General features: G+C 40.0%; 1 protein-coding gene and 1 non-coding gene across 5 annotated transcripts in view; one reads left to right on the top strand and one right to left on the bottom strand.

The window, feature by feature from the left end:
* The window catches only part of SIK3 (SIK family kinase 3), a 264,492-nt gene that overhangs the window by 16,371 nt on the left and 227,610 nt on the right, over positions 1-20,511 (top strand). The window lies entirely within an intron of this gene.
* Positions 20,355-20,426, bottom strand: TRNAC-ACA (transfer RNA cysteine (anticodon ACA)). The gene has a single exon. It is a non-coding gene; the product is annotated as a tRNA-Cys (tRNA).

The raw sequence follows: 20,511 nt of genomic DNA, 5'->3' as shown, positions 1-20,511 counted from the left end.
TTGCTGTGTAAATTTAAGGTGAACAGCATAATTGATTTATGTACCTAGTGAAATGATTACCACCATGAGTTTAGTGAACATCCATCATCTCATATAGATTAAAAAGTTAAAGAAAAAAAGTTAAAGAAATGGAAAAGTTTTTTTCCTTGTGAAATCCTTTCTCTTAGGATATTGTTGTTCAGTTGTAAATTGTGTCTGACACTTTGTGATCCCATGAACTGCAGCACGCTAGGCGTCCTTGTCCTTCACTATCTCCCAGAATTTACTCAAACTCATGTCCATTGAGTCAGTGATGCCATCCAACCATCTCATTGTCTGCTGCCCCCTTCTCTTACTCTCAAACTTCCCCAGCATCAGGGTCTTTTCCAGTGAGTAAGCTTTTCACATCAGGTGGCCAAAGTATTAGAGCTTCAGCTTCAGCACCAGTCCTTCCAGTGAATATTCAGGGTTGATTTCTTTTAGGATTGACTGGTTTGATCTCCTTGCTGTCCAAGGGGCTCTCAAGAGTGTTCTCCAACACCACAGTTCAAAAGCATCAATTCTTCAGTGCTCAGCCTTCATGATAGTCCCACTCTCGAATCCATATACGACTACTGGAGAAACTGTGGCTTTGACTATACAGACCTTTGTTGGCAAAGTGATGTCTCTGCTTTTTTTGTCATAGCTATCCTTCCAAATATCCGTTGGATCATAGAAAAAGCAAGAGAGTTCCAGAAAAACATCTACTTCTGCTGTATTGATTACGCCAAAGCCTTTGTAGATCATAACAAACTGTGGAAAATTCTTAAAGAGATGGGAATACCAGACCATCCTACCTGCCTCCTGAGAAATCTGTATGCAGGTCAAGAAACAACAGTTAGAAACGGACATGGAACAACAGACTGGTTCCAAATTGAGAAAGAAGTACGTCAAGGCTATATATTGTCACCCTGCTTATTTAACTTATATGCAGAGTACATCATTCGAAATGCTGGGCTGAATGAAGCACAAGCTGGAATCAAGATTGCTGGGAGAAATATCAATAACCTCAGATATGCAGATGACACCACCCTTATGGTAGAAAGTGATGAGGAACTGAAGAGCCTCTTGATAAAAGTGAAAGAGGAGAGTGAAAAAGCTTGGTTAAAATTCAGCATTCAAAAAACTAAGATCATGGCATCCCGTCCCATCACTCCATGGCAAATAGATGGAGAAACAGTGGAAACAGTGAGAGACTTTATTTTCTTGGGCTCCAAAATCACTGCAGATGGTGACCGAAGCCATGAAATTAAAAGACACTTGCTCCTTGGAAGAAAAGCTATGACTAACCTAGACAGCAGATTAAAAAGCATTGGCATTACTGTGCCAGCAAAGGCCCGTCTAGTCAAAGCTATTGTTTCTCCAGTGGTCATGTATGGATATGAGAGTTGGACTATAAAGAAAGCTGAGCACCAAAGAATTGATGCTTTTGAACTGGTGGTTCTAGAGAAGACTCTTGAGAGTCCCTTGGACTGCAAGGAGATCAAACCAGTCCATCCTAAAGGAAATCAGTCCTTAAATATTCACTGGAAGGACTTACGCTGAAGCTGAAGCTCCAGTACTTTGGCCACCTGATGCGAAGAACTGACTCATTTGAAAAGACCCTGATGCTGGGAAAGATTGAAGGCAGGAGGAGAAGGGGACGACAGAGGATGAGATGGTTGGATGGCATCACTGACTCGATGGACATGGGTTCTTGAGTAAGCTCTGGGAGTTGGTGATGGACAGGGAAGAATGGCGTGCTGCAGTCCATGGGGTCTCAAAGAGTCAGACATGACTGAGTGACTGAACTGATTCTTCCAAGGAGCAAGTGTCTTTTAATTTTGTGGCTGCAGTCACTGTCCGCAGTGATTTTGGAACCCAAGAAAATGAAATCTGACACTGTTACCACATTTTCCCCATCTATTTGCCATGAAATGACAGGACTGTATACCATGATCTTCATTTTTTAAATGTTGAGTTTTAAGCCAACTTTTTCAGTCTTGTCTTTCGCCTTCATCTAGTTGCTCTTCAATTTCTGCCATAAGGGTGGTGTCATCTGAATATCTGAGGTTGTTAAAATTTCTGCTGGCAATCTTGATTCCAGCTTGTGATTCATCCAGCCCAGCATTTTGTACAATGTACTCTGCATAGAAGTTAAATATGCAGGGTGACAGTAGACAGCCTTGATGTACTCCTTTTCCAGTTTTGAACCAGTCCTTTGTTGCATGTCCATTTCTAACTGTTGCTTCTTGTCCTTCATACAGGTTCTCAGGAGGCAGATAAGGTGGTCTGGTATTCCCATCTCATTAACAATATTCCACAGTTTGCTGTGACCCACACAGTTAAAGGCTTTAGCATAGTCAGTGAAGCAGATGTTTTTTTTAAATTCCCTTGGTTTTTCTATGATCCAGCATATATTGGCAATTTGATCTCTGGTTCCTCTGCCTTTTCTAAATCCAGCTTGTACATCTGAAAGTTCTTGGTTCATTTACTGGTGATGCTTAGCTTGAAGGACTTTGAGCATTACTTTGCTAGCATGTGAAAGGAGTGCAATTGTAAGGTAGTTTGAGCATTCTTTGGCATTGCCTTTCTTTGGGATTGAAGTGAAAACCGACCTTTTCCAGTCCTGTGGCCACTGCTGAGTTTTCCAAATTTGTTGGATAAAGAGTGCAGCATTTTAACAGCATCATCTTTTAGGATTTGAAATAGCTCAGCTGGAATTCCATCACCTCCGCTGGATTTGTTTGTAGTAATGCTTCCTAAGGCCCACTTAAGATATACTCTCTTAATAACTTTCATATGTAATGTATAACAGTGTTAGTTATATTTATCATGTTATACATTACATCCATAGTACTTACTTATCTTGTACTTGGAAGTTTTTAGCTTTTGACTTCCTTCATCCAGTTCCTCCTCTCCCTACCCCTACCTTTGCTAATCACAGGTCTGATGTCTTTTTCTGTGAGTTTGTTTTTGAAGTATTAATATAATTGACCTAAAATACCATGGTAATTCTTGTTACACAGCATAGTGACTCATTATTACTATACATATCAAAATGATCACCATGATCACCGTGTAGGTAAGATCTGTCACCATACAAAAGGTATTACATAATTATTGACAGACAGTATCTCCCACGCTGTACGTTACATACTCTTGACTCATTTATTTTGCAGCAGGAAGCTTGTACCTCTTGATCTCCTTCTTGTCTTCTTGCTTTACTTCTTCCTTTACTCCTTTTCCTCTCTGGCAACCACCTATTTGTTCTCTGTATCTATGAGTCTGTTTCTGTTTTGTTATGTTTATTCATTTGTTTTAGGTTTTAGATTCCATTTATAAGTGAAATCATATAGTACTTGTCTTTCTCTGTCTTATTTCACTTGGCATAATACCTTCTGGTCTGTCCATGTTGTAAACAGCAGTATTTCATCCTTTCCTTTAGCTGAATAATAATATTCCTATATATATATATACACTGTGTCTTTTTCCATTCATCTGTTGATGGGCACTTAGGTTGCTTCTATATCTTGGCTATTGTAAATAATGCTGCAGTGAATATAAAGGTGCCTATATCTTTTCTAACTAGTGGTTTTGTTTTCTTTGGATAAATAAGTACCCAGAAGTGGAATTGCTGGATCATATGGTAGAGTTCTCTTAATTTTTTTGAGAAATCTCCATACTATTTTTCATAGTGACTGTATCATTTGTGTCCCCATAAACAGTTAATGAGGGTTCCCTTTTCTTCCCATCCCCATCAGCACTTGTTATTAATATTTTTTGTCTTTTTGTTGTGCCATTTTGACAGGTGTGAAGTGAAATCTCATTGAGATTTTGTTTTCCATTTCCGTGATGATAAGTGACATTGAGCATCTTTTCATGTACCTGTTGGCTTTCTGTATGTCTTTTTTGGAAAAATTTCTATTCAGATCCTCTGCCCATTTTTAGATTGGGTTGTTTGTTTTCTTTCTGTTGCATTGTATGAGTTTTTGTATATTTTGGATATTAACCCCTTATCAAGTATATCGTTTGCCTGAAAAGACATATTCAAAAAATATTTCTAGGACTGATGTCAGAGTATGTACTGCCTGTGTTTTCTTTGGACTTTTTGTCTTTTACATTGCAGTGTAGTTCATTTACATGTAGTGTTAGTTTCAGGCGTAGAGCAGAGTGATTTAGTAATATCAGATCAGATCAGTCGCTCAGTCGTGTCCGACTCTTTGCGACCCCATGAATCGCAGCACTCCAGGCCTCCCTGTCTGTCACCAACTCCCGGAGTTCACTCAGACTCACGTCCATCGAGTCAGCGATGCCATCCAACCATCTCATCCTCTGTCGTCCCCTTCCCTCCTGCCTCCAATCCCTCCCAGCATCAGGGTCTTTTCCAATGAGTCAACTCTTCGCATGAGGTGGCCAAAGTACTGGAGTTTCAGCTTTAGCATCATTCCTTCCAAAGAAATCCCAGGGCTGATCTCCTTCAGAATGGACTGGTTGGATCTCCTTGCAGTCCAAGGGACTCTCAAGAGTCTTCTCCAACACCACAGTTCAAAAGCATCAATTCTTCGGCGCTCAGCCTTCTTCACAGTCCAACTCTCACATCCATACATGACCACAGGAAAAACCATAGCCTTGACTAGACGAACCTTTGTTGGCAAAGTAATGTCTCTGCTTTTGAATATGCTGTCTAGGTTGGTCATAACTTTCCTTCCAAGGAGTAAGCGTCTTTTAATTTCATGGCTGCAGTCACCATCTGTAGTGATTTTGGAGCCCCGAAAAATAAAGTCTGACACTGTTTCCACTGTTTCCCCATCTATTTCCCATGAAGTGGTGGGACTGGATGCTATGATCTTCGTTTTCTGAATGTTGAGCTTTAAGCCAACTTTTTCACTCTCCACTTTCACTTTCATCAAGAGGCTTTTGAGTTCCTCTTCACTCTCTGCCATAAGGGTGGTGTCATCTGCATATCTGAGGTTATTGATATTTCTCCCGGCAATCTTGATTCCAGTTTTTCAGATTCTTTTCCATTACAGGTTATCACAAACTACTGACTATAGTTCCCTGTGCTGTACAGCATGTCTTTGTTGTTTATTTTCTATATAGTGGTTTTACTACTCATTTTTAAAGTTAATATCTCCCACATCTTGTCATGTCAGTGCATTTTGTCCTAGACACAATCTTTTTAATGGCTGCAGAGTGTTCCATTTTATGGATGTACTATATTTAAGTAGTATCCTATTTGATAGGTTTGGGGTTGTTTCCAGCTTTTTTTTTTTAAATATAAAGTATATGTCACTTAACCGTTTTTGCACATTTATATTTGTGCACTTGTACTAGTGTTTCTTTTCCATTCCGTTTATTTGCACTATTTATTTTCCAAAAGACTCATATCTCAGATTTAGTTTAGTTTTTAAAAATCAAGAGTTTTGTACTAAACTTCCCAAAAGTTGTGTGTTCTTTTCCATTATGATATATACAATGTTAGAAACTAAGTTCTTCATTTTCTCAGTAGTTGAATAGAATAAGTCACTAGAGGTGGAGTGCCTGAGTCAAAGTATGAGAGCTTAAAATTTTATTAGTGTTACCAAATTGCCCAAGAAAGGCCAGGCTAATTCACTCAATGGAGAGTATGTATGAAGTGCTTCTGCTATCCTCTTTAAACCCTGGCAACCAGCCATTTTTTAGGGAGTCAGTCTAACAGGTAAGAAAATGTCATCTTAGTTTGTAAGAGTTATTTATTATTACTAAATTTGACTATCATTTGTCTATTTGCTCTTCATATTTTTTCTTGGAATTATTTGTATCCTTTGGTTAGTTTTCTGTTGGGCTTTTGGCTTTTTCTTGTTAATGTGCATAGCTGGGCTTCCCTGGTGATCCAGTGGCTAAGACTCTGAGCTCTCCAGGTAGGGAGTTCTCCCAGGTTTCATCCCTGGTCAGGGAACCAGATCCCATGTGCTGCAGCTAAGACCTGCAGCAGCCAAATAAATAAATAAAAATAAATATTTAAAGAAAATGTGCATAACTTTTTGAATATTAGGGAAATTAGTTACCTATAAGACCCTGATGCTGGGAAAGATTGAAGGCAGGAGGAGAAGGGGACGATATCACTGACTCAGTGGACAAGAGTTTGAGCAAGCTCTGGGATTTGTTGATGGACAGGGAAGCCTGGCATGATGCAGTCCATGGGGTCGAAAAGAGTTGGACACAACTGAGTGACTGAACTGATACTGATGTTTCTATGTTTGTCTTGACAGTGTGTACGTGTGTGTATTTTTTTTTTTTTTACTGTAAAATATAAATATTTTCATGTTTACATTTTACAGTACATTAGATTTTTATGTTTTATACTTTCTGGCTTCTCATTTTCTTTCTCATCCTAATCTTGTGAAAATATTTACCCATGTTTTCTTCAACTACTTTTATGGTTTTGTTTTTAAATTTAGATCTTTGCTTCATCTGGAATGCATTTTGGTTTAAACCAAGTGAAAAGGGAATCAGTTGTGGAATTTATTGGAGTTGTGATTTTACATTCGTTTTTGTTGTTATTATTGACTTTCTTCTTTCCCTTGACTGGGAGCTCCTTGAGGGTGATGGAGTGTGCAGTTTTTTCCCTTGTTCTTATTTTCAGTATCCAGCACCATGCTTGCCAGTGATAGGCCCTCCACTTATTGAATGAGTGAATCTATCTTTTTCTCCCCCACATGTCTAGTTTGAGGGTGGCAGAGGATGAGATTGTTAGATAGCATCACTCAGTGATAAGCTGTGTGATAATAAGCCTATCCATGGGCTTCAGTAGGGTTAAAGTAGCAAAATACTCAAATAGGTTCGTTTGGGGCCCTTCGTCTCCACCCTAGAATAAAAGGGGTTTTGTGTGGCAGGACTAGCTGATTTGTGTGATTCTTCCTTTTGTAAGTTTTCTGTTGGTGGAAAGTGGGCTTGCTTTTCTTTTAGTCCACTCAGTGGACATGAATTGGAGCAAACTCCAGGAGATAGTGGAGGACAGGGAAGCCTGGTGTACTGCAGTCCATGGGGCTGTAGAGTCCGGCACGACTTCCTGACTGAACAAGTAGTTTGTTGTCCCAATAAAATTTATTAAATAATCTATCTTTTCCCTTTTGATTTAAAAAGCTACTTTGTCTACAAAATCTCCAGATACTTCAGTTTGATTGTGCTCTCTTTACTTTCTTTGATACTGTATAGCTTTAATTATTATAGCTTTATAGTACTTAAAGTACATTTGGAAGGCCAGTGTTGAACATTCTTAAATATAATACCAGTTTGGGAAGCCTTGTAATCTCCTTTAGTAAAAGTCCTTGCTATCCTGTAAAGAACATTCATTTAACTTATTAAACATTTAATGCATTCTAAGAGCCTGCAAAGTAGAGATGATTTGGGAGTATTACTTGCTAAAGAGCTTTTCCTAGGATATGACATACTTATTATGTCTAGTTCTGACTTGACATACTAAATGTCATAAAAAAAACCCTCTCATTTTATAGTCTTGGATATCTCTAGAAAAGCATAGCATTTTCCTCACAGTCTTTTAATGCAGAAAACACAGAGAGATGGTAGGTGGTAGAAAAGGCATCAAGAAATCATGCTGGCACCCAGCTGAAGTCCAAGCAGATAGTGAGAAAGATACTACCTAAAAGTGCTGTAATGGAATTCAGTTTAGTTACCTTGATTTCTCACCTGCACTTGACTTGTTTGCCTCCTGTGTCATGCAATAGTAGATCGATTCAAAGGATATGACTTGGGTGAAGTCCAGGTAACATGGCTGAATAACCTCATCTCTGGTAACATTAAAAATTCTTATAGTCTGATATTAGCATTGGGATTTTCTGTCATGTCTGTCTCATGCAGGAACCAACTTTAGGATCTTGTGAGTATTAAAGAAATGTAAAGCAGAGAAACTTCAAGTCTGGTGAATGGAGCTGATCTAGCAGGGCATACTTATTGTGTGGAACAGTATTCTAGAGTGCTTCAATGAAATTCTTGATTTTAAATAACTGCTTATTTATAAGTATATTTTCAGATGATTTGGAGAAGGCAATGGCACCCCACTCCAGTACTCTTGCCTGGAAAATCCCATGGATGGAGGAGCCTGGTGGGCTGCAGTCCATGGGGTCGCTAAGAGTTGGACACGACTGAGCGACTTCCCCTTCACTTTTCACTTTCATGCATTGGAGAAACAAATGGCAACCCACTCCAGTGTTCTCGCCTGGAGAATCCCAGGGATGGGGGAGCCAGGTGGGCTGCAGTCTATGGGATCGCACAGAGTCGGACATGACTGAAATGACAGCAGTAGCAGATGATTACTCATTTTTTTTTTTTTTAAACTGTTTTGTCCAGTTCTCTCAGAGTTTTTCTTAATAAGCCTATCCATGGGCTTCAGTAGGGTTAAAGTAGCAAAATACTCAAATAGGTTCGTTTGGGGCCCTTAGTCTCCACCCTAGAATAAAAGAGGTTTTGTGTGGCAGGACTAGATGATTTGTGTGATTCTTCCTTTTGTAAGTTTTCTGTTGGTGGAAAGTGGGCTTGCTTTTCTTTTAGTTTTATTTCTCATTTTTATCAACGCTGGTCATAACTGAGAGATTTTTAGGCTGTTAACTGTCCCAGCACACCAATAAGCACCTTGTTAGTAGATGTTACTCATCGTGACTAGTTACTCCTGAGATTTAACTGTGCTTGGAAAACGCCTGTCTGTATTTGAGCTTTGCTAGGTGGTTGGCTTTTGTGTTTGACTGAAGATTTGCTCCTGAGAAAGCAAATAGCTGTTGGAAAAAGAAGGGAGAAGGAGCCGGCACATTTCTATATGCTTTCATTGAAGAGATATCCTAATTAGAACGCTTTTGGAGGCTTCACCTTTTTGCACTAAAGTAATCCAGCATTTCATTCTGTATTGCATTGAGGTTTTGGATCTCCATGCCAGAAAGTGAGAATGAGAGTTGAATGTGAAAGGAATATTCAAAGGATGAAGCTCATATTCAGTGATGTGCTCTTCATAATCCAGGTTCAAGAATACCCTGCATGCCGCAGGACAGCGAGAATGGAGGCAGTATCTGCCGCTGTTTTGTTTCAGCTCCTGGGATGTCATTCCTGATTAAAGTCATGTTTAAGGCAGTATTGTTTATAGTTTACATTTGGGAGGTATGTTGCCTCAGTACATTTCATTTATCCTCCTGGAAGAGTTATTTTGCACGATTTGGAAGGAGTGTTTTTCCACCAGATTAGAGGAAATGAACAGAATTCACTCTTCTCTAAGTCAGGGGATGATCTGCAGTAGAGTCGTTTAACCATGGAGACTCAGATGAATGACTTACTTGGATCCTGTGGTGAACCTGGAGTAATTAAGAGGAAGAACTCAGTCTTTGGTTCAGTAAAGTTGGCATTGGAATGATTCCTAACCAGACTTGAAGGTGGAAAATGTTATGGTTCAGAGGGCCCTTCAAAGAGTTTGCAGTAGATCCCTTAAGACAATAAGTTTTATAAATAGCGTTGAGTGTGGAAGTGCATAGTACGTGGGCACACAATAACGTAGTCAGGAAGTTTGACTGGAAGGAATAAATTATCTCTGGTCACTTTAAGGACTGAGATCATGGAAGGGTATGTAGTTTATTTTAGGTGGTAGTAATTGTGAAGTTGAGGCTGGCCCTGGAAATGAGTTGTCAGATACGCTGTCATCCTCCCTAATGGTCATATTGTTTCTTAGGCTTATAGTTGTATGAAGAGATGGTTTTCCTGTCCCATCCACAGGCTAGGGGTTCAAAAATTTAAGAGCTACAAAAGAGAGAAATACACAGAAAAGTTTTCTTCTTGCACATACGCCGTGGCTATCTGGATCCAGATACAGTCAGTATTATTGGTGTCTTAGATTGCTTGTTGAGTTGCTAAGTTGTGTCTGACTCTTTTGTAGGGCCATGGACTGTAGCTTGCCAGGCTCCTCTGTCCTTGGGATTTCCCATGCAAGATTCTGGAATGGGTTGCCATTTCCTTCTCTAGGGGATCTTCCTGACTGAGGGATCCAACCCACATCTTCTGCATTGCCAGGCAGATTCTTTACCACTGAGCCATCAGGGAAGTGTCTTATCTATATTCTGATATTTTATGTGTTTACAAGTAAATGTGTGTATCTGTTTACTGTACCCCCTCTTTTAAAAAAAATTGTAGTAAATTATACTTACTGATCTGCATCTTTTTTCACTATTATATCTTCAGGATTATGACCTGTAGCTATATAAGAAGCTTTCTAATTAAAAAAAAAGCTATATAGTATTCCTATGAAAGGATGTATCACGTATTTTTTTGGTTAGTCCCCTAATGGATGGCTATTTGAGTTACTTCTTATCCTTTGCTAATATAAATAATGCTAGAGGAGATAAATGTTAGGGTTTTATATTAAAAAAAAAATAAATGTTAAGTCATAATAGAGACTTGTAATAGTTATAGTAATATCCTAGATCTGCATAACGTATTCACAAATATCTTATTTGAGCCTTACTTCGATCTTGTGAGATAAGCACAGAATTTTACAAAGAAGAACAAATTTGAGTAACAGAGATAAAGTAGAAGAATCAAGGTCTTTTGACTCTGATTTGAATTATCTTTCCACTTTTCCCTCCTGTTGTGGGATATAGGGGAATGGTGGGAGAATAAGATGAAGTAGAGAGAGAGGGATGCACCTGTTGTTCTAGAAGTCGGGATCCCATTTGCTGGGAGAGAAGAGCTGGCATTCCGCCTGTGACAGAGATAGAGGTTTTAGGCACTGGCAGAACATGCTGGGTTGACTGCCCTCTTGGAGTATAGTAGTATAGCAGTCCAAAACGTGGTACTTCTTGAGACACTGGATACTTCAGAGTGCCCTAGAATAGACTGGGGGACAAAACTGAAATTCGAAATCTGGTAAGAGAATGCATGTAGCCTAAGGCAATGAAACAGAAATAGGCAATAGAGATTTTCTAGAGGCCCCAGAGCCGGGCAGGACATGATAGCATTGCAAGGAGTTGGCTGTGAGGTCAAGCCAGTTTTGACCTCAAGACTGATTTCTGGAAGGGAGCCTTTTTCCTCTGGAGACCAGATGAGATTATAAAAGGGTAGGTAAGTCATCTCACAAGTGGACTAGAGAGAATGAGGCTGAAAAGGCTTTCATTATAGAGTTAATACTATTTGGAAACCTGAGTATAGGCGTGTTCACCAGCCTTCCGTCATAATTACCATAAGCTAAGTGCCTATTGTGTTCTGGATACTACACGTAATTTCATGCTTAACCTCTCAACAGTTTTGCAAAGAGGCTGTTGTTATACCTAGTTTCCATAAAGGAAACTGAGGTTCAGTTGTGTAACTTGTTCAAGGTCACATATCTTTTAAGCGGTAGAGCTGAGATTTATAAGTAGGTCAGTATGACTCCAAGGCTCTTGTTCTTTCCATTATGCCAGGTGTTAGGCACCCAAATTGAAAAGTGAAATTAAAAATAACCAGAATTCTATCACTGTCATTGTAACAGTGTTAATGTATAACCAGACAGCTTGCCTGTTTTGCATGATTCAGGCTGGAGGAGTAGAAGGAATGCTAAGGAAAATGACTGGCGATGTTAACAGCTGCCAGACTCACTCTAAATATGCTTATAATGTGAATGAAAGTAGTGCACTTACCATGCGTATGTAGCTTTATCATGTAATTGCCACCGTCCCCTTCCCTCATTAGACTTCAGTTTCTGAAGTCCTTCTACAGAGATTATACAGCTGCCACTGAAGACCATCCTGGAGAAGGAAATGGCAACCCCCTCCAGTATTCTTGCCTGGTGAATTCCACAGACAGAGGAACTTGGCAGGCTACAGTCCATGGGGTCACAGAGTTGGGCATGACTGAGCGACTAACACACACACACACACACACACACACACACACACACATGCTGAAGACCATAGCTGGTGGTAGGTAGCCAGGACCTGGAATTTTTGTCGGGGAGGAATATCTGGGGGATCTATTATATACACAGAGTGTATGCCATAATCATGAATTCTTCTCCAATTGTGAAGTTTGAGGAGGTAAGAATTTCCTTCGCTTAACAAAGTTTGGCTTATAGGCTGAAGACTCTACTAGATTTTATTACTCTTAATTCTTTAGCATTATCGTGCAAAATATTGGAGAAGAGTTACTGGATGATACTTTTGATGTACTTCCAAGGACCACTGAAGGGGATGTTAGTATGTGGGGTTGACATTATGGTGAAGCAGCACTTGGAAGCTGTGATTCAGCATTAGTCACTGGCTTTTGTGCTGGGTCGCCCTCAGCCGTCTCTTGCTTTAATTGTGGTGTGTCTCCGACATTTGATTACACAACTACCAAAGAGGCTGACCTTAGTGATAACCCAGTCACATTTCCAGATAGTAAAAATACTCAGGAAAAAAGTACTCATCTGTACCAGCTAGTGCTATTAGTTCTTCTCTGGGGAAATATTAACATGGTTTCTAGGTTATGCCCAATAATATGGCAAAGATGAATGACCATTTAAGGAAAAATGGCTATTTACGCTTTTTATTAGTGTTCTTGAAAAGTGGAGACATAACAGAATGTGCTTTCTGGACATATTCATTTTGGTATTTAATATGAGATCAGTTTTATGTCTCTTTCATTGACTTTTTAAAATTTAAGTTTATTTTTTAACACCAAAAACATTCTGTGTTGGGGTGTAGCTGATTAACAATGCTGTGATAGTTTCTGGTGAACAGGGAAGGGACTCAGCCACACGTATGCCTGCATCCATTCTCCCCCAAACCCCCTCCCATCCAGGCTGCCACATAACACTGAGCACAGTTCCCTGTGCTACACAATAGGTTTTTGTTGGTTATCCATTTTAGATATAGCAGTGTGTAGATGGCCTTCCCAAAGTCCTTAACCAGCAACCATAGTTTGTTTTCTAAGTTTGTGAGTCTCTTTCTGTTTTGTAAGTTCATTTGTATCATTTCTTTTTAGATTCCACATATAAGGGATGCCATATGATATTTCTCCTTCTTTGTCTGACTTACTTGACTCAGTTTGACAGTCTCTACCTCCATCCATGTTGCTGCAAATGGCCTTATTTCATTCTTTTTAATGGCTGAGTAATATTCTAGTGTGTGTATGTCTGTGTGTGTGTACACACATCACATCTTCCTTATCCATTCCTCTGTGGATGGACATTTAGGTTGTTTCCATGTCTTGGCTATTATAAACAGTGCAGCAGTGAACATTGGTGTGCATGTATCTTTTTGGTCTTTGACTTTTAAAATCGTGAATGGGTAGGGTTCATTTTACCTATTTTTACCTAATTTCTTACCATTCTGTGTTTCCTTATTGCCTCATGAAATTGCCATGTTTAATCTTATTTATAAAATAATCTCTTATCTGGAATGCCTATTCTTTTCTTCTTCTCCTTTTCTTTTCCATTTTTCCTTGTCCTATTCATCCACACATATTTAAACGTTCCAGGCTGTGTGCCGGGCTTACGGTCTGTACCCTCATGACTTTACAGTGTATCCTAGTGTTGCTGATCCTGCTATGCCCTGCCTTCAAGGTTCAGCTCTTCTGACCTTCACATCATTTTCTTTGACTTTCTTTAACCTCTGTTGACCCATCCCTTTTATGAACTCCACTGCTTTAAATCTGCTTTACACAATTTAGTGCTTATAAACATACATTAATCTAGTTTTACCAGAGTGTCAGTTCAGTTCAGTTCAGTCGCGTCTGACTCTTCGCCACCCTATGGACTGCAGCACGCCAGGCCTCCCTGTCCGTCACCAACTCCTGGAGTTTACTCAAACTTAGGTCCATTGAGTCGGTGATGCCATCCAGCCATCTCATCCTCTGTCGTCCCCTTCTCCTCCCACCTTCAATCTTTCCCAGCATCAGGGTCTTTTCAAATGAGTCAGTTCTTCACATTAGGTGGCTAAGGTATTAGAGTTTCAGCTTCAGCATCAGTCCTTCCAGTGAATATTCAGGACTGATCTCGTTTAGGATGGACTGGTCAGATCTCCTTGCAGTCCAAGGGACTCTCAAGAGTCTTCTCCACAAGAATCTTCTTGTGGAGACTCTCACAAGAGTCTTCTTCTTGTGCTTTTGAAACCACGATTCAAAAGCATCAATCTCTGGCGCTCAGCTTTCTTTATAATCCAACTCTCACATCCATACATGAATACTGGAAAAACAATAGCTTTGACTAGACGGACATTTGTTGGCAAAGTAATGTCTCTGCTTTTTAATATGCTGTCTAGGTTGGTCATAACTTTTCTTCCAAGGGGCAAGCGTCTTTTAATTTCATGGCTGCAGTCACCATCTGCAGAGATTTTGGAGCCCAAAAAGATAAAGTCTGTCACTGTTTCCCCATCTATTTGCCATGAAGTAATGGGACCGGATGCCATGATCTTAGTTTTCTGAATGTTGAGCTTTAAGCCACCTTTTTCACTCTCCTCTTTCACTTTCATAAAGAGGCTCTTTAGTTCTTCTTCGCTTTCTGCTATAAGGGTGGTGTCATCTGCATATCTGAGGTTATTGATATTTCTCCCGGCAATCTTGATTCCAGCTTGTGCTTCATCCAGCCCCGCGTTTCTCATGATGTACTCCGCATATAAGTTAAACAATCAGGGTGACAATATACAGCCTTGACATACTCCTTTTCCTATTTGGAACCAGTCTGTTGTTCCATGTCCAGTTCTAACTGTTGCTTCGTGACCTGTATACAGATTTCTCAAGAGGCCGGTCAGGTGGTCTGGTATTCCCATCTCTTTAAGAATTTTCCAGAGTTTATTGTGATCCACACAAAGGCTTTGACATAGTCAATAAAGCAGTAGATGTTTTTCTGGAACTTTCTTGCTTTTTTGATGATCCAGCGGATGTTGGCAATTTGATTTCTGGTTCCTCTGCCTTTTCTAAATCCAGCTTGAACATCTGGGAGTTCTCGGTTCATGTGCTGGTGAAGCCTGGCTTGGAGAATTTTGAGCATTACTTTACTAGTGTGTGAGATGAGTGCAGTTGTGTGGTAGTTTGAACATTCTTTGGCATTGCCTTTCTTTGGGATTGGAATGAAAACTGACGTTTTCCAGTCCTCTGGCCACTGCTGAGTTTTCCAAATTTGCTGGCATATGGAGTGTAGCACTTTCACAGCATCATCTTTTAGGATTTGAAATAGCTCAACTGGAATTCTGTCACCTCCACTAGCTTTGTGCATAGTGATGCTTCCTAAGGCCCACTTGACTTTGCATTCCAGGATGTCTGGCTCTAGGTGAGTGATCACACCATTGTGGTTATCTGGGTCGTGAAGATCTATTTTGTATAGTTCTTCTGTATATTCTTGCCACTTCTTAATATCTTCTGCTTTTGTTAGGTCATACCATTTCTGTCCTTTATTGTGCCCATCTTTGCATGAAACGTTCCCTTGGTATCTCTAATTTTCTTGATGAGATCTCTAGTCTTTCCCATTCTATTGTTTTCCTCTATTTCTTTGCACTGATCACTGAGGAAGGCTTTCTTATCTCTCCTTGCTATTCTTTGGAACTCTGCATTCAAATGGGTGTATCTTTCCTTTTCTCCTTTGCCTTTAGCTTCTCTTTTCACAGCTATTTGTAAGGCCTCCTCAGACAACCATTTTGCCTTTTTAAATTTCTTTTTCTTGGGGATGGTATTCATCCCTGCCTCCTGTGCAAACAATGTCACGAACCTCCATCCATAGTTCTCAGGTACTCTGTTTATCAGCTCTGATCCCTTGCATCTATTTCATTTCCACTGTATAATCGTAAGGGATTTGATTTAGGTCATATCTGAATGGTCTGGTGGTTTTCCCTACTTTCTTCAGTTTAAGTCTGAATTTGGCAATAAGGAGTTCATGATCTGAGCCACAGTCAGCTCCTGGTCTTGTTTTTGCTTCTCCATTGTTGGCTGCAAATAATATAATCAGTCTGATTTCGGTGTGGACCACCTGGTGATAACCATATGTAGAGTCGTCTCTTGTGTTGTTGGAAGAGGGTGTTTGCTATGACCAGTGTGTTCTCTTGGCAAAACTCTATTATTAATGCCTTTGCCTGCTTCATTCTGTACTCCAAGGCCAAATTTGCCTGTTATTCCAGGTATTTCTTGACTCCCTACTTTTGCAAGTAAGTTTTTTGCAAGTGTTGCAAGTGTAAGTTCCTCAAAGACAGAGACTGCCATGTTGATTTTTGTCCTGCACAATGCTAAGTCCAAGCATGTGGATAATAAAGGGGTTTTGATTCATCAGTCCCTGCTGAATGTCCAAGTTACTAGCTCTTGGAGTTTAGAAGTAGTTAGAAAGATTATGCTTTTTCCCCCTCTTATCTCCCAGTTGTTCACCTAACGTTTGCTATCTACTTGTATTAAGCTGTAGTCACAATGAAAGAAAATAACCCCAATGATTCGCTGTCTGCATTTATATTATTTTCTAGTGAAGAGTTTGTTTTTGAGCTGATTATTATATAGTGTCTTCCTTGGTTCCCTTTGTGGCTAGTGAGTGATGAATTTCACGACTAAGGAAGAGAGCCAACCCAGTGTTGACCTGTCTGCATTGTGCCTATAATTTTCTGGGTTTAAATGCCCTACGTACTGTGCCTTAGTTCACAAAGTAACTTAATAGTCATTTTAAGTAAGTTACTTAACTTAATAGTAGCTTAACTTAAAATGGGAAGCTGACAATATAAGAACTTAAAATTGAGCTCCTGAGATAGTCATAGAAACGGAAAAGTAATCATTTAATGGGGCTTGCATTATTTACATTTATAAGACAGTGGAGTTCAAAACTTTTTCGATGGCAGAAACCAACACAATAATTATAAAGCAATTGTCCTTCAATTAAAAATAAATAAAATGTTTAAAAAAATTCCATGGAGTAGTAAATGAAATGTGGCAGCTTACCTGTGGAGGAAGGAGGCTGTGCCATTGGACTAAATGTTTTTCTGACTGTGCTGAAAGCTCTGAGGTAATGGCAGACTTCAGTATAAGGCCTGAGAAGGGCTGTTTTCTTGATTGAGAAGGAGAGTAGTGGGTCCTGAGAGATGGAAATGCCCTTCTGCATACTCCTAAAAATTAAGAGAGTTTGGCTGTGAAATTGAAGGAAGGCCAAAGAGCAGGAGAGAAGAAACCATTTTTTTCTCCTGAGGTAATCTGAGATCCTGACTTAAACAGACCATTTGATTAAAAAATTGTATGAGAAGTACTTTAAATGAGTTTCAATTGTTTATGTAATGTTTTATTATTTAATATTGGGTACATAGAGGTACATTATGTTATTTTTACAATTTGTGCCCAAAATATTTAACAATTATTATATGACAATAAAGAGATTTGAACATTGACTAGATATTTAATGCTAAGGAATTATTATCTTTTTAGGTAGAATAGTAATGTTATAGTTGTGTTCAAAAGAAAAAAGTACTTACCTTTTAGAAATTTATACTCATGTAATGTGGATGACATTATATGGTGTCTGGGATCTGCTGGGGAGAGGAAGGAAAAAGAGGTCAGGAATATAGGTACAAATGGCTATGTGTTTATAGTTGTTGTAGCTGTCTGATGGGTACAGGAGGGTCACTATACAGTTTCTTTCTTTCTACTTATGTGTGTATTTGAAAATTCTCATTATAATGACAACTAAAAAAAAAAAAAAGCAAAAGAAATCCACAAAAAAACCAAAAAGCCTAACAACTTAGATATAGAATTGTCAAACCTACACTTCTGGGCTTCCCTCATTGCTCAGTCAGTAAAGAATCTGTCAACAATGCAGGAGACCTGGATTCGATTCCTGGGTTGGGAAGATTCCTTGGAGAAGGAAATGGCAATCCACTCTAGTATTCTTGCCTGAAAAATCCCATGGACAGAGGAGCCTGGTGGGCTACAGTCCATGGGGTCGCAAGAGTCGAACATGACTTAGCGAGTCAACCACCACCACAACCACACTTCTGGCTTCTTCCAGCTTAACTCCAGATGAGTTCAGTTCAGTTCTGTCCCTCAGTCGTGTCCGACTCTTTGAAACCCCATGGACTGCAGCACACTATTCTTCCGTGTCCATCACCAACTCCCAGAGCTTGCAGAAACTCATGTCCATTGAGTCAGTGATGCCATCCAACCATCTCATCCTCTGTCATCCCCTCCTCTTCCCGCCTTCAATCTTTTCCAGCATCAGGGTGATGCTTTCCAATGAGTCGGTTCTTTGCATCAGGTGGCCAAAGTATTGCAGCTTCAGCATCAGTCCTTCCAATGACTATTCAGGACTCATTTCCTTTAGGATTGACTGGTTGGATGTTGTAGTCCAATGGACTCTCAAGAGTCTCGCTCAGCTTTCTTTATGGTCCAACTCTCATGTCCATACATGAATACTGGAAAAACCATATAGCTTTGACTAGACGGACCTTTGTTGGCCAGTAATGTTTCTGTGTTTTAATATGCTGTCTAGGTTGGTCATAGTTTTTCTCCCACGGAATAAACGTCTTTTAATTTCATGGCTGCAATTACCATCTGCAGAGATTTTGGAGCCCAAGAAAATAAAGTCTGTCAGTGTTTCCATTGTTTCTCCATCTATTTGCCATGGAGTAATGGGACCGGATGCCATGATCTTAGTTTTTTGAATGTTGACTTTTAAGCCAGCTTTTTCACTCTCCTCTTTCACTTTCATCAAGAGGTTCTTTAGTTCTTCACTTTCTGCCATGTGGGTGGTGTCATCTGCATATCTGAGGTTATTGATATTTCTCCTGTCAGTCTTGATTCCAGCTTGTGCTTTGTCCAGCCCGGCATTTGGCATGATGTATTCTACATATAAGTTAAATAAGCAGGGTGACAGTATACAGCCTTGATGGACTCCTTTCCCAATTTGAAACCAGTCCATTGTTCCATGTCTGGTTCTAACTGTTGCTTCTTTTTTTCTTAATTTTTTAAAATTAAAATTAATTATTTCTTATTGAAGGATAATTGCTTTACAGAATTTTGCTGTTTTCTGTCAGACCTCAACATAAATCAGCCATAGGTATACATATATCCCCTCCCTTTTGAAACTCCTTCCCATCTCCCTCCCGATCCCACCCCTCTAGGTTGATACAGAGCCCCGCCCGCCCCGCCCCCCAGCCCCATTTGAGTTTCCTGAGACGTACAGCAAATTCCCGTTGGCTATCTATTTTACATACGGTAATGTAAGTTTCCTAAAGGAGACCAGTCCTGGGTGTTCATTGGAAGGGCTGATGTTGAGGCTGAAACTTTGGCTACCTCAGGAGAAGAGTTGACTCGTTGGAAAAGACCCTGATGCTGGGAGGGATTGGGGGCAGGAGGAGAAGGGGATGACAGAGGATGAGATGGTTGGGTGGCATCACCGACTCGATGCACATGAGTTTGGGTGAACTCTGGGAGTTGGTGAGGGACAGGGAGGCCTGGCATGCTGCGATTCATGGGGTCGCTAAGAGTCGGACACGACTGAGCAACTGAACTGAACTGAACTGAACTGAATGTAAGTTTCCATGTTACTCTTTACATACCATCTCACCCTCCCCATGTCCAAAAGTCTGCTTCTTGACCTGCATACAGTTTTCTCAGGAGGCAGGTAAGGTGGTCTGATGTTCCCATCTCCTTAAGAATTTTCCAGGGTTTGTTGTGATCCAGAGTCAAAGGCTTTGGAGTAGTCAGTGAAGCAGATGTTTTTCTGGAACTTTCTTGCTTTTTCTGTGATCCAATAGATCTTGGCAATTTGATCTCTGGTTCCTCTGCCTTTTCTAAATCCAACTTGAACATCTGGAAGTTCTTGGTTCAAGCACTGTAGAAGCCTCGCTTGGAGAATTTTGAGCATTACTAACTAACTCCAGATAGAGCAAGTAAAACTATAGATTCTTGCTGATGTTGCCGAAATGGAATTTGGTTTAAGATTTTCATCCCCTCGAGTTGGGAAACTGTCTGTAATACAGTATCATTGAGAAAGCAACAAGCTCTACTTTCGTCTTTCCAACAGTGGGGTGACTTACCCCAGGATGGAAGTCATACTGTCCATCTCCAAGTCTCTTCCTTTCTGTAGGTGAAGAAATACTGATTTAAAAAGCAGTACAAGATTAGAGAACAGGAAAATATGGTTTAAAATTAAATGCCACATTTTATAGTTCTGAGCATTAAGAAATTAAGAAATTAAGAAAAAGGAGTGAACGTTTTTGTTCACTAAGATGTTAATCTTAGCCTCCTAATTTATCTTCCCCCCAGGGATCATTTCAGTTCAGTTTAGTCGCTCAGTTGTGTCCAACTCTTTGGGACCCCGTGGACTGTAGCCTACCAGGCTCCTCTGTCCATGGGATTTTCCAGGCAATAGTCCTGGAGTGGATTGCCATTTCCTTCTCCAGGGGATCTTCCCAACCCAGGGATCGAACCTGGGTCTCCTGCATTGTAGACAGACGCTTTACCGTCTGAGCCACCAGGGAAGGATAAGCAGTTTTTATTAGGGCAGCGACTTTGGGATCACCTTTAAACACAGTAGAAGAGTTGGATTGCTGACAGAAGTAGGGG

This window comes from Bos indicus, chromosome 15, assembly GCF_029378745.1.
Source record: "Bos indicus isolate NIAB-ARS_2022 breed Sahiwal x Tharparkar chromosome 15, NIAB-ARS_B.indTharparkar_mat_pri_1.0, whole genome shotgun sequence".
Taxonomy (NCBI): Eukaryota; Metazoa; Chordata; class Mammalia; order Artiodactyla; family Bovidae; genus Bos; species Bos indicus.
This window is presented reverse-complemented; position numbering and strand designations above follow the sequence as displayed.